We start from the raw sequence: 14979 nt of genomic DNA on the forward strand, positions 1-14979 counted from the left end.
TGAGAGAGGGAGATAGGATGTGAGAAGGGGAGGAGCAGAGAGAGAGGGAGACACAGAATCAGAAGCAGGCTTCAGGCTCCCGGCTTACAGCCCAGAGGTGGACGCAGGGCTCGAACCCACAAACCTCGAGATCATGACCTGAGTCGAAAGTTGGACGCTTAATCTGGTTAGTCACGCAGGTGGCCCTTTTGTGTGTGTTTGGGCGGGGGGGGGGGGGGGTGGGGTGGGTGGGTGTGTGTGGATGTGTGTGTTTGCGAGTGTGAGTATGTGTTTAACTTACAGTAATAGATTTTTTTCACTTGTGGGAAAGTCCTCATTTACAAGGAACAAACATTGGAGGCCATGAGAAGATGTATGCTGGCAGGTTGCAGTAATGATTTCTGTTGGCACGAAGAGAAAACTTTATGCAGCTATAAATCTTTGGAAGCTTGTTATTTTCTGTATTTTCTCAATGTGTCTGAAAACCAGTTGAGCTATTTCGTTAGCCAAATGCACTTCCTCCTTCCCTCCTTCGGATTTCTTCACAAAGCCGTGTGAAGTGTGAAAGGATGTCCTGGAGTCCTGAAAAGGTCTGCACGCCTGACGACTTGCCCTGGCGGCAGACGTCCTCCTGACGTTTTTACTCTTCATCGTGTTACACACGGATCCCTCCAGATGCCTGGGAGTTCCTCAGTGGATCGCTGGGTTTCAGAGAGAGACCTGTGAGCAGCCTCTCACCTTCCGCCGGGAAGAAAGGTCTGTGCCTTATCAAAATGAATGAAATCTTGCCATTTGCAGTTACATGCATGGAACTGGAGGATATTATGCTAAGTGAAATTCGTCAGAGAAAGACAAAAATCATATGACTTCACTCATATGAGGACTTCAAGAGACAAAAGGGATGAACATAAGGGAAGGGAAACAAAACTAATATAAAAACAGGGAGGGGGACAAAACAGAAGAGACTCATAAATATGGAGAACACACTGAGGGATACTGGAGGGGTTGTGAGGGGGGGATGGGCTAAATGGGTAAAGGGCACTTAGGAATGTACTCCTGAAATCATTGTTGCAGTATATGCTAACCAATTTGGAGGTAAATTATAAAACAAAACAAAACAAAACAAAAACAGAAAATTAAAACAAAAAAGAAAAGTCTGTGCCTTGTCACCATGGTATTCCTTCCCCTCAGACCACAGCAGTGAGTCCCTGGGCAAGGATGGGGAGGGGATTCTCCCTTTGGGTGTGCGGAGATCAGATCAGGATAGAAATTTTTTCTGGGAGGATATTTTGTTGTTTATAAGGTAAAGTCAAGAGGGCGCCTGGCTGGCTCTGTTGGACCAGCATGTGACTCTTGATCTCGGGGTCACAGGGTCGTGAGATTGAGTCCCACGTTAGGTGTAGAGATTACCTATCAATCAATCAATCAATCAATCAATCAATATAAATAAATGACATTTAAAAAATCCAGCTCCGTTTCCTCTGTTGCCTGTGGTTTTCAAAGAGAACTCAGGAGCTGGGGAGCAGGAGCATATGGACTGTGGGCATGGCTGCCAGGAAGGATGTGAGGAATCAGGCACAGGTGCTCACCCTGCCCTCTGATGAGGCTGGCTTCCAGAAGGGCCAGGAATGGTGTGGCCTTGCCGAGATTTCCTCATGAGTCTAGAACAACAGGCAAAGCCCTCTTTCACCTTTACCCTCCGGGAGATTTAGCCTCACCGGCCCTCCCCAGAGACCCTGTCCTTTTGTGTGACAGTTTCCCCTGGTCCGAACTGCAGGCAGCTTAAGTCGTGCATGCAGTTGGGTGGCCTCTTCCCAGCTCGGGGCCATGGGGCACACTTGACTGGAGAGGCAGAGACTGTGTACAAATCACACAACTTCCGGTCTGCCATTGTTTCGTTTGTGAATGGGCGCCCCGGCGAGACACTGCCTGGTTTCCCCTCCCAGGACTGAGATTTGAGTCTGATGTTTAAAACCGCATCCACAGTAGATTGCATCTGGGAAATTCGTGCCAGGCTTAGGATACCTAGAGAGACGGGAGCGAGATTTGAGGTGGCCTTGAAGGGACAGTGTGGATCCTGCCTTACCTGCTAGCAAACTGTTGCCCTTTCAGGGCACAGTGACAGGGGTCGCATCTGGGCACTTGAGAGCTGTGCCCTGATTTGCCCCTCGCTGCCATCCCGGATTTGGACTTGAGACCCAGTAGAGCTGGAGGGGGCGGGTCCACACAGGCTTTTGTTCTGGCTGAATTCAAGCCCCAGGAGCACCCCAGTGTGGCACCCCAAAAAGCACCCACTGGGTGTCCCCAGTTGAGACACATGGGTGTAGTTTCCCCTTGATCGACTTAAAATAGTGTTTCATTTGCTTCCTGGCCCAGGTGAAGTCTTACTAGTACTGGTGTGGAAAACGAGTCGGTTCTCATACATAGTTTCTCTTGAAACCCGTGAAAGTTCGATTTTACATTTGCGGGTGGGAAGAGTCTTGTCCTGTTCAGGTGTGAGTCTGCTGTCCTTGGTCTCGGTGCCAGATGGACCCTTCTAGCACTCATGTGCTGGAGGTGGAGGGGACAGCACATCCTCTGAGATTCCCAGTAGGAGAAAAGTCCACATTGTACCAGCCAGATATTTCCCCCGCGAGGTGTGAAGCAGCCCTCCAAGAAATCACTTGAAAAAACGGACACGATTGTCAGAGCCTGAGTTAGGGATGTCACTATTACCCTTCCAGGAAGTACTTGAAATCAAAATGATTCCTGTTGTTTCTTTGAAGTGAGAAAGTCCATGGAACCGAGGAATCGCTCACGTTGTTGGGCTCCTTCATGTTTGGACAACACTATTGTCATGACTTAGTGAAGGCATGTTTTCTTTCTTACTTGCTTGCTTTCTTTACTTTATTGATGTTTATTAATGAGAGAGAGAGAGAGAGAGAGAGAGAGAGAGAGAGCCACAACGGGGGAGGGGCAGGGAGCGAGGGAGACAGAGGATCCAAAGTGGGTTCTGCACTGACAGCGCAGACCCAATGTGGGGCTGGGACTCATGAGTGGCAATATAATGACCTCAGCCAAAGTCGGATGCTTAACAGACTGAGGCCCCCAGGTGCCCCTGGATGGGTGCATTCTTAATGGATGACTTAACTGCATGGGTGACTTTTTGTTTTCCAGAACATTTTCTTAACTGAATTGAAGCCGGAATGTTTCTGATGGTCTCAGATGCCCTTTGAAAGCAGTGTTAGAAATCCCACATGATGTTTCTTTTGTGTCTGATGTAGTCATTCCTGCACGGGGTTGTGGGTGGGCATTTGGTGGCCCGGCTGCCCAGCCCCCCCAAGCTTAGAGCTGTCACACTGTGGCCAGAGAGCTTGTTGTGGCCTCTGAGAGCCGTTCTCCCAGGTGTCCCTGACCCCGGGCCCTGCTCTTTCAGATGTGGAATCTTAGGAAGGCCACACCATGTCCATTCCCCAGGGAGAGGGGGTGCTGATGAGACCCATGGGAGACTGACCCTATTTTGTGCTATGAGTCACCAGTGTCCTTCTGTCTCCTTTTTCCCAAAGGTGATTTTCCTCTTGTTTTCATTTGGGTTTTGTGTTTCTTACAATCCCCTGTGTGGGCTTCACTCCTCATTGACTACACTTTTCTGAATGATGTAAGTGGAAAGGAGCAGAGATGGGGGCCAAGACCGTGAAAGTTTCTGGGCACCATGAGCACATCAAGGAAGAGACTATCTTGGGGCGCCTGGGTGGCGCAGTCGGTTAAGCGTCCGACTTCAGCCAGGTCACGATCTCGCGGTCCGTGAGTTCCAGCCCCGCGTCGGGCTCTGGGCTGATGGCTCGGAGCCTGGAGCCTGTTTCCGATTCTGTGTCTCCCTCTGTCTCTGCCCCTCCCCCGTTCATGCTCTGTGTCTCTCTGTCCCAAAAATAAATAAAAAAAACGTTGAAAAAAAAAAAAAGGAAGAGACTATCTTAATGCTGGTGTGAAATTGGTCTTTTGAAAGGCAGAGACACAGACCAGGGGGACACAGGTTTCCTGTGAACCCACACTGGCACGACTTGGTCTGTCTTGGGAGCTGATGTTCCCACAACACATGACTCTGTGCTTCTATACATGTGTTCGCGTAGGTACGTGGTGGCTTAGAATCTCCCATCACAAACAATATTGATGATTCCAGCATCTTGTCTTCAAGAGGGGAGATTTCATCAAGGACTCGTTCACCTACGCTCTCTGCAAGTGGGTGTTCCTGCCACACACCATGTCTTTGAATACTTTCGAACTTAAACTCCCCTCCACGACTCTAATTTTCCTGCTTTGTCACTGCACGTGGGGTATACTGGGGAGCTGCTTTCTAAGCCCCATATTCTCATGAAAAGCCCCAAATAGGAGAGCCAAGGGATTGTCCCGTGGGAGAGCGGGCCCTGCACCTGACTCAGCATGGCCTTACGCTGCCACCTCTCCCGGTGGTGTTTCCTAGTCAGGAAGTGTAGGTAAAAGGAACCTTGAAACTGTGCTCAGACTTTTCTTTAGGTTGCACCGACTTCCGATTGGACCTTCCCGTCCCTACTGTGAGGGACCATCCCTCTGATCTGTTTGGTCACCTGTGGTGCTTGACTTCCTTGGCCCCAATATCTTTCAGGAAAATGAAGCTGTTCTTGGCTGAGGCAGAGCCAGGAAATCATCCCCAAAAGAGTGCGAAGTCTGTCGTGTGGGTATTTTAGACACAAGTGTAGGTTCCTCCCTGACTTGCTGAGCCCACACCTCCACAGAAGCCACGTGAGAATGTGGAGGCCCTGGGAGCCGACTCCCGAGCCGGTGAAGTCACCATTGCTCTCATCGTCGTTTCTGTTCCCATGGCTTTGAAACATGCTGGATGTTGGGAGAACCCCTGGGACAGTTGTGGGCACCCTGTGGCTGGCTCCAGGTGTTGGAGCCGGTTCTACCCCCATCACCATTCCCAAGGACACTGGGCAGTGGCCAGGGCTGGTTTGCTTTTTCGCTATACTCTGGGATTGCCATCCAGATGTGTGGACGTGGTGACCCCTGGACAGCCCTGTGGGGTGGTCTTTGTGCCATTTTGTGGTCCCCTGATTGTGACAGCTCTAAAGGCTTCTTGACATGCCATATTTTGACCACAGCTTGGGATCTGCTTCACTATTCCCAGTGTTAAATGTAGAAAGGGGCTTTAGATGATAAATTCTGATAGTCTCTTAGGTCACCTTCGAATATGTAAGAATATGTAAACCCAGTAGTACTTCAAGTAAAGAGATGCTGTCTAAACATTTTGCCTCACTGTCTTTGACTAGTGTCCTCAGAGTCTCTGCGATGTGGGATTGTTGACTTGCTTTCCCCCTCTGCTATGAGCTGAGGCTTGCAAAGTGCTTCTCCTAATCCCGCTACCTGATGAAAGAGAACCTTTTCTCCATAAGAATATAGAAAATTCCCATTTTAGTACAGCTACTCTTGGATTTGGGATGACTCCCTCTGTGCTCCGGGCGGAGCACATTAGTTTCTGTTTTCCCTGTAAACTTGACTCTGAGTCCTACTGACAAGATGGGCCTGGCAGACTAAGGGGAGACTGGCAAAGGCAGGGACTGGGGGTGTGGAGGAATGGGGCCTAGTGGTGTAGAGATCCCACCACGTGACCTCACGTGTCATCTTAGAAGGCACCGACAGCCTCCCACCTTCCCAGTTCTGTCTCTTCTCTTCTCTTCTTCTCTCTTCTCTTCTCTTCTCTTCCCTTCCTTTCCCTTCCCTTCCCTTCCCTTCTCTTCTCTTCTCTTCTCTTCCCTTCCCTTCCCTTCCCTTCCCTTCCCTTCCCTTCCTTCCCTTCAAGCATACAGAAGTTGAGAGAGAATGATTTTTAAGAACACCAGACCCTCAAGGAAAAGAGCTTGAAAGAGGAACAAAAGCCTCTCATGGTTATGGCAGGAAGTTCGGCATGTGGCAGGACTGGATGGACAAGGTCAGTGTTGGCATCATGTGCCTTTTCACTGCGGGCACAGAGTTGGCGAAGTAGGGGCTCAGACTTCTTGCAGAAGAGCTTTGAGTCCATGCGCTGAAGGTGAGATCCTCCTCTGTTGACTGACCTTTCTCATGAGGTGTTCCTGCATTTTAGAAGCTCTTTTAGGATTCTCATGTGTGCCGGGGTGTGGGCAATGTGGCAGAAGGCCTTACTGGGGGGTGGTGGGGGGGCTCTGGGTGGAGGACAGAAGCCCAGAAGCATCTTGAGTGTGGGTGTTGGTGTCACTGCTGCCCCCAGTTCACCACGAGCCTAATCTGTGCCAGTCTGTAGACCAGAACCAGATCAGAGACTCTCCTTCACGGCATAGGAGAGCCTTCAGCCAGCTGGTGCCAGAACCAGACCTGGGGCTGTCCTTCAGTGTGTGGGCGAGGCTTCAGCCAGCAGGTGCTTTGCTGTCCTTCAGGCAGTGACGACCTTGACAGAACAGTCTAACCTGACCCTCTGTGTAGAGTCACTTCACGTGAGTCCAGGAGAGAGCACTCACTGAGGACAGTGGGCGAGCCTCCTCTGCCATCCAGCTATAGGGCTCAGCATGGTTGACTGCACACATCAGCCTTTGGTGGCACTTTGCATCCTCTGTCCTGAGACACCCGGAGTTCGTCCGCTCTATTCCACGCCACATGCAAGAGACTACGGTGTAGCGGGGTGATGTGTTACATGTTTCTCCAGGGAGGTACCTGTATACATTTGCAGACCTCCCTGTAGATGTGAATTTCCCAGTTTGAGCAGTGTCTCTTATTCTGGCCCAACAGATGTCTGCCTCTGTTATGCATAGAAGGGAAGCCATCAGCTGATACGGAATTTCTGGTCTATAATTCTCACCTATCCCTTGTAATTCCAGATGCTGCTCAGATCGGACTCAGTGTTGAGCCAAGTGCAGAACTGCACCACTGGGTCACAGTGAGCCACGCTGAACTGTGTTCACACAGAGCAGATATTTAGGGGGTCCTAAGGGCACCGAACACCAGGTCTGGAATTTGCCTACGCTGGGGTTGGACCAAGAGTGAGCTACAGGAAACAGACAGGGACGTTTCCTGGTGTGACTGTCATTCCCGGAGATATCTAGACAGGCAGAGTGGGGAGTGGAATCATCTTTGGATTCTACAAAGTTGCCTGGTTGCCTTTTGCAGTACAAACAGACAACCCGTCACCGCCCGTGTGCTTGGGACAGTGAGAGAAACAGGTAGAGGCCTTTCCTTCCTGAAACAAAGCCTGTGCCCATGGGGTTGTAGGGATTTGAAACGGAGAGAAATTCATGGTCTGTCTGGGTCTCTAGCTCTGGGTTGGCAAAATGACACATTGGGGCAAACAATGAATCTATCAAGGAGAAGCTTGATGGCAGTAACAACAAAGCTGTCACTGCTGGCTTCTCTGCTTCTGTTGTCCTCTCAACACCTTGGGCTCTGTCCTTACTGGGCCCCGAAGCTTCCCTGAGGAGCCCTCCTTCCCGCCAGCCTGTCTCCAGCTGCCTTTCCCCCGTGTCTTCTGCCTGTGGTCCTTCACTCACCCTGGACATTACTGTATTTCCGTGGAGGCTCTCTGGGGCTGGGGCCTGTCCTCCTTACCTCGTGCCTGGCCTGGCACCGTGCAGGCGCTCAGCGATATCTCATGAGTTACCAGCCGCTGCGGTGATGGTACCCAGACAGCTGACGGAAATGCCCAGGTGTCTACACCTGGTATAGTGGGGAGACTGCCCTTACAGATGAATTTGGTGGGGTGCTGCCATGGGCTCACAGCCCCTCTCTCCGTGCCTCCCTGCACCTGTAGGCAAGTTGGCTTCCAGCTCTTCCAGATTGGACCAGCTTGTCAGAAATCTAGGTGGCTCAGTCTATTATGTGTCTGACTCCCGGTTTCGGCTCAGGTCATGATCTCACGGTTCCTGGGTTTGAGCACTGCATCGGGCTGTCTCCTGTCAGTGCAGAGCCTCCTAGGGATTCTCTCTCTCTCAATATCTCTGCACTCCCTGAAATGCTGTGTCTTTGTCTCAGTCAAAATAAAAAATAAAGTTTAAAAAATGAGATTCAAAAACACATATCTCTGAAGTTCTTTGTAACCTGTCCTCTCTGAGTTGGAAAGAGCCCTGAGATCCCTGTGTTAAGATTTGAGGAGAATGTGATGGAGTCTTGGAGAGGAAAACTCTGCTCAGGCAGGCACTATTCACACAAGTGTGGCCTGGGCAGGTGTGGCAGCCGCCAGGCCCAGTGTGCACTGCTGTCTGGCATCCTACCCTTGTCTGCGGGTGAGCCAGTGAGGTGGACCTCATTCCTGCTCTCGCTCCTCGGCTCGTTCCTGGCCTCAGCCAAACCTGCTGCCTGGGCCATGAGACTAGGCTTCCAGACCACGCCCTCCCTGGTGCTGATGCCTAGTTATAGGCATGATTTTCTCAGTTGGATCAACCTGTTTTGATTAAAGAAAAAACTTGGAAAAATTGCCACTCTGCCTGTCTGGCAGTACTCTTAGAAAAGCTCTCTTACAGCTCCTTTCTGGTAAGTTTTGTGCTGGGGAGTCCCTTCCGCAGGCTGTCCTCCAGGGGAGCTTTGTCAGCACTTTTGAGTAGAAACCCAGAGGCTGTGGGAGGCCAGTGTGCCTCAGGTCTCCAGGCAGGATGGACATCAGAGCAGAGCCGGGGAGGGGAGAGAGTGGCAGGGCTCCGAAGTTTGGAATAAACCTCGCCACTCTCTCCCTTGAACTGTGCTGAGAAGGGCCTCTTGATTTCCTCTTCACCCCGGCCTCTCCTGACCCAGGTATCTTGTACAGCCCTGGAGAGACCAGGTGGAGGGGTGTGTATGTGCCGTGTCCCAGGCAGTAAGAGGGAAGGTTCAGATGCCCGCACTGGGTCACACGTCTGGGCCGTCCACACTGGGGACAGAGCCTGGTGTTGGGAGGCCAGGCAGGGCCGGGGGCTGCCTGGGAGCTCGGTAGTCCATATTTTCAGCTTTGGAGGATGTGGGACATCTGGCATTTACTGAACTTGGTGGGCAGATCTCAGAAACGGGCTTGTATATAAATGCTCGGTGGGGGCTGCATTCCAGAAGCTTTGTTTGCAAAGTGCTGTGATGCCCGGGTAGCTGGTCCCACCGAGGCCAGAGTGGCGGGAAGCCTAGACTTTCCTGCGTGGCAGACCCTGTATGTGGATAGAGCAGGCGTTGCAATTGCAGTTTCTGTGTAGAGTGGTGGAGTGCATGGTGTCACCAAGAGCGTGAGTCTGTCTCCGCCTGTCGCCGCAAATCTCTGGTCCTCATTCCTATGCCACACGGTGGGCAAGTGCCTCGCTTTACAGAGCTAGCGATTGTATCGCCATCTGTGGGTGCCAGGTGTCAGACTCGGCTGGGGAGGGTCCCGGCCTCGTGGCCCTTTCCCCACGCCCCTCAGATCACAATCCCCACCTGGTAGGGTCTTGGCTGGCTTCGGGGATCCTTCCTCCACCAGCTTGCACACAGAGCCTGTTCCAGGAGGATCCCTGGTGTGGACAAAGGTGGGGGCCCGTTCCCCGAGGACCATGCCCGGGGGTGTCTGATACAGCTGCTATGCCCGGCAGCTGACACCTTTGCTCTGTGACCTGTTTCAGTCAGCTGTCGGCCACGAGTATCAGTCGAAGCTCTCCAAGCACTCGTCCCAGGTCCAGTCCATCAGGGGCATTGGAGGCAAGTTTGGTGTCCAGGTGGGCAGAGTTGACCAGGTGAGTGAGGCGTCATGGGAACCAGAGTGCAGGTGACGGAGCCCCTCCCTCTAGACCAGGGAATGCACTGGGCCTCTCGAGATAGCACCTCGACTCAGGCCTGTGGGGTGCCGTCCAGGTGCAGAGCTTCTAGAAGCCCCCCGCCCCAGTCCCTGACTCAGATGATGTTCCAGGTTAACAAGTGAGAAGAGGAACACTGTTTCTTGTAAAAATCCCCCACATTGGTATCTACAGATCACATAGACCAGGGACAGACAGCCTTCCACTGCCTAAGACCGTGCCCGTGGGGACCATTTCTAACCAGGCTCCCTGCATGGGTATCACTGTGACCCGGTGGTGTTCAGGGCAGACATGGCAGAGTGCCGCACACATGCCCGTTTCCAGGGCTAAGGCCCGGTGTCCTGGCGCCTCTGGGCCTCAGTCTCTCAGTCTCTGACTGAGGGCCGTGTATACCCTGTTTTACATCACAGCAGTTGGGTTTTGGAGTTAACCCTCTGTCTGCATTCAGGCTTTACCACATGTCAGCTGCGGTTCTGCGTTACCTGCCTGTAAAACGGGGCGACGGGGATTCATGTCTCCTAGGGCCGTGTGCGCAGATGCCCCCCCACCATGCCCGTTGTGGTTACTGATGATAGTATTGTTCTTGGAAGAGCTCATGGAAAAGCAGGTGTGCTTGTGGCGGGAGGGGGTCGCCGAGGGTTGGCATTGCGGGGCTGAAGTCCACGAGCACAACTTGCCGTGCAGGGCCTGCAGGTGGCTACCGGTCCACCCGCACTGCCTACTGGGCGTTGCAGAATGTTTCCTGGCCGAAAGTTTCCATCCCCAGAGCTTTGCGCGTGAGGTAGGCCTGCCCATGGCTTAGGAAGGCAGAGGTCAAAAAATAACACGGTTTGTGGTTTCAAACCTTTCACACGCATTCTGGGATCAGATGACCTGTTTTGGAGACCTCTAAAAACGTGTTTCCCTTCTTGTGGTAATTGCACTCTGTTGTGGGTTTTGAATACCAGGGGAAAACTGAGAAACACGCCTCTCAGAAAGGTAAGGCCTGAGGCCAGTCGAGCAGGGGGAGAAGCCAATGTCCCCGGAGGTGGTTTCCTGGGGAGTGCGGTGTCTCCTCTGGGGGAGACTGTGCTCTCCGGGTGCGTGGGTCCTGTGTCACCGCCACGGAAGCTGTCTTTCTGAGCAGTGTTCCCTGGACAGTCGGCTCTGGGGCCTGGTCAGTGAAGAGCTATCTTCTCCCCCAACAATGTAAACCCGAGCCTTTCAATTAATGATGGTTCACTTTTACTGGACACGGGTGCTCTCGAATACGTCACTGGCTGACCTTTCAGTTGTGCCCATGTTGTAGAACCTTTTTTACCAATGAAAGAGTGTCACCTTCTCAGAGGACTTGATGTGTCTTGAGCAAGCCGGTTTCTTCCGCCTCTTGCTTGTCATCAGATGAGCCAGGGCACGGGTGCTGTGGCCAGGTGTGGGCATTTCCTGTCCCTTTGGAAAGGGATGGTAAGTGAGTAGCTTCCAAAGGGTTAGTTTCCCGAGTGGGAACGCGGCTCGTTTCTGCCCCAAGAAGCAGGTACCCATCACAGGCTTGGGGTCCTCGCTGCCCAGGGCACAAGTTGTAGGCCGAGGCCGGCTCACTGATGTGTGACCGTGGGTGGTGTTTTCATACGTGTGCGTCGTGTCCTGGTGACTCCTAATTCCGGAATGTTGCTGTCGTGAGTGATAGACGAGAGACCAGTCCATCGTCGGTCTTTGTCCCCGACCCCTGTCCAGTCCCCTCAAATTACTCGAGCGACTTTGGCATCAAGTACAGCCTCAAGGCAAAGCACGTGGACAAGAGTGTCGTGGACTTCAATTTCCAGGGCATGACCGAGAGACACGAGTCACAGAAAGGTCAGCCTGTGGCAGCACGTCCTCACCGCTTGGGGCCCCGTCGTGTGGGACGCCTCCTGCGTCCCCAGAATAGGACCCGGGGAGACAGGCCCACATTACACTCCCAGCCTTTTTACCTGAACATGTGAGAGCACTCCTGTCTCTTCCATGGGTTTAGGGGGATTGTCGTCCTTCGGATGCCAGCTCAACCCCAGTCCCGTGAAGGGCCCAAGTCTCCCAAGCTACTTCCTTCTTCTCTGGACCATGGGATCCAGGCGCTATGCAGTTTTTGAAGTTAAAAACCTTGTTCTCTTGTGTCATAGACATTAGTGATTATTAAGAAGCGTAAATTCCTAGAAAAGGAACTGCCGGGTCACGGAAGGTGGAATGTAAAATTTTGGTGGATGCTGCCAGATTGTCCCTGCAGGCCCTGCTGGTTTTCCTGTCCCTCGTTAAAATCCCTGCCAGGCATCAGTTATACACTGATGTGTGCATGCGGGGTGTGTTAGAGACGCAGTACCCTCCCGCAGAGGCTGCAGATTGTTGGCTCTTTTGCAATGTTTTATTTCGTGTGCATGTTACAAATGTTCATAAAGATTTTATCTTTTTTTTTTTTTTTTTTCTTTTTTTTTTTTTTTTCTTTTTCTTTTTTTTTTCTTCTTTTTTTTTCTTTTTTTTTTTCTTTTTTTTCTTTTTTTTTTTTTTTCTTTTTTTTTCTTTTTTTTTTTTTTTTCTTTTTTTTCAACGTTTTTTATTTATTTTTTGGGACAGAGAGAGACAGAGCATGAACGGGGGAGGGGCAGAGAGAGAGGGAGACACAGAATCGGAAACAGGCTCCAGGCTCCGAGCCATCAGCCCAGAGCCTGACGCGGGGCTCGAACTCACGGACCGCGAGATCGTGACCTGGCTGAAGTCGGACGCTTAACCGACTGCGCCACCCAGGCGCCCCAAGATTTTATCTTTTTGAAGTCATCCGTACACACGTGTGCTGCTCAAACATACAACCCCTATATCACAAGTCAATAGCTCGCACACCTGAGTCACCAGGAGTTCATGCACGTTTAAATTTTTGTGTGATTTTCTTCATTTATTTCTTTCTTTGTTTGTTTATTTATTCATTTATGTATGTGTGTATGTGTGTATTCATGCATGTATTTATTTATTTATTTATTTATTTATTTATAATAAACTGGGAAGCGGCAGAGAGAGGGAGAGAGAGAGATTTCCAAGGAGGCTCCACACTGTCAGTGCAGAGCCTGACGTGGTGCTTAAACTCACAAGCCACGAGATCATGACTTGAGTGAAACCAGGAGTCTGATGCTTCACCAAATGAGCCACCCAGGTGCCCGTGCACGTTTCAGATTTTGAAAATCATTGCCAACCGTTAACAATAGAGAGCTCACGTATGAATTAAAAACCCAGAGATCTTTAAAAGATGAATTAAACCCCACGACTGGAAACACCACCAGCTCGGCATTTGCCCAGGGAAGCTGCTGGTGCTCCCGCGGGACACTTCCTGTCACTGGCCTGCCCGTCTGTCGTGAGGCGGTGGACTTGGCCCTGGAGTGCGCACCCCCTGCCTGCTACCCACGCCCCTCTGCCCGCCGTGCACCCTGCTGATCAGGGCCTTCTCTTGGATCTTCTTCAGTGCTGTTCAGACTCTCTCCCCGACGCGGCATGTAGGAGTAGAAACCGCCTGTGTAAAATACACCACACCATGTCACTGCATTGTTTCTGACAATGAGTGGAAGCTGGGCTTGCTGCCTTGGTTGGCTAGACTGTTCTGTGGCAGACAGTCATTCGAAAGACACGGCAATAGCAGCATCAAAGGTCTGTAGGGCAGGAACCACACAAGCTGCCTGAACCTTGTGGGCACAGACGGCACACTGGGCTGGAGTCAAAATGAGGCTCATGAGAGAGCCCCAGTCCGGGCCACGTGGAGTAAGTAGCACGAGTATATTTTAAAAGTGCCCGTGGTAAAAGGGCTGTGATGGACATGCAGCTGAACTGATTGTTGCCATTCTTCTCCTATCGGAAAGAGCAGGCCTTCACGGACCTATTGCCCATGTTGCTTGATGACGGAAACAGCTGGAATTGACCAGCCTTATGGGGTTCCTTCGTGCGTTCTCTTCTGCATGGGGGCGAGGACTTTGTCAGAACTGCTCGGTGAGGTTTTTAGAGGCTCCACATCCTCCCACCCTTTGAGGGAGGGAGAGTGTCTCTTGTCTGCAAAGGCACCAAAGGCACAGGCTGACTGTCCAAAAGCTCAGGTCTTTCCTCTATTCGGGGTAATTTGACATCTGTATAGACATCCTGTGAACGCAAGGGGAGGGGTCAGTGTCAACAATGGACCAAGCGAGGATGACCTCAGGGGGAATGTTACCCCCTCAGAATGCCCAGCTTTAAATGTTTTCCCTACTTGTTCCCAATTGTTAAGACCACAAGTTCCTTGTGTGGGGAACCAAGGGCAGTATTGCTGGGTAATCATTAATGATTCCAGGATTGCTTTCTGATTGGGGATAGTGTTGGCCACATTTTCCAATGTCTGTAAAATACGAATGAATTGTTTCTGTTGTGGGGAGAGACAGTTTCCGTAATGAATTTCTCAAAAGTCCGTGGCAGTGAATCCTAATAGAGTTTCAATTTATCCCTTACCTTTTCCCTGTGCTTCTTTGTTTCTTCAATTCTACATATGAGTGGAAGTATTGCATGGGATTTGTCTTTTTCTCACAGACTTATTTCGCTTAGCAGAATACTAACTACTTCAAACATGTCCCTGCAAATGGAAAGTATTCATTCCTTGTTTTTGCTGATATATATACATATATATGTATATATATGTATATATATCACTGATATACATGGATATATATATATCACTGATATATATGGATATATATATATATCACTGATATACATGTATATATATACATGGATATGGATATATGGATATATATATGGATATATATGATTGATATATATATATTCATATATATGTCTGTATATATCCATATACATGTACTTATATATATATATATATCAAAATATATATCCATATGTGTATTCATTTATATCCAAACATATGTGTATATATATATTTATATATCCACATATACCCATATACGTCTTTACATATTTATATACATAATTACATACCTATACATATATATCCATGAATATATCCATGAATGTATCTACATCTCTATATGTTTATATGAATCTATAGATATATAGATATATGTAAACATATACATTTATTCATATATCAATATATATCGATTATATAGATATAGATATAGATTTAGATATTGATATAGATATACATCCAACTATAGGACCCAGATGGAGGTAGAGAATATGATGGTATGGGAAAGAAGTCAACCAGAAAAAGGCAAGTACCATCCAGTAATTTTACTCATATGTTTAATTGAAGTAACAGACA

At 50.0% G+C, this 14979-nt stretch overlaps 1 pseudogene; it reads left to right on the top strand.

The window, feature by feature from the left end:
- Positions 1-11686, top strand: part of LOC131492406 (src substrate cortactin-like) — a 112271-nt pseudogene extending 100585 nt beyond the window's left edge.
- Positions 11687-14979: the final 3293 nt, after the last annotated feature.

The sequence above is a fragment of the Neofelis nebulosa genome, chromosome 13 (genome assembly GCF_028018385.1).
Source record: "Neofelis nebulosa isolate mNeoNeb1 chromosome 13, mNeoNeb1.pri, whole genome shotgun sequence".
Lineage (NCBI taxonomy): Eukaryota > Metazoa > Chordata > Mammalia > Carnivora > Felidae > Neofelis > Neofelis nebulosa.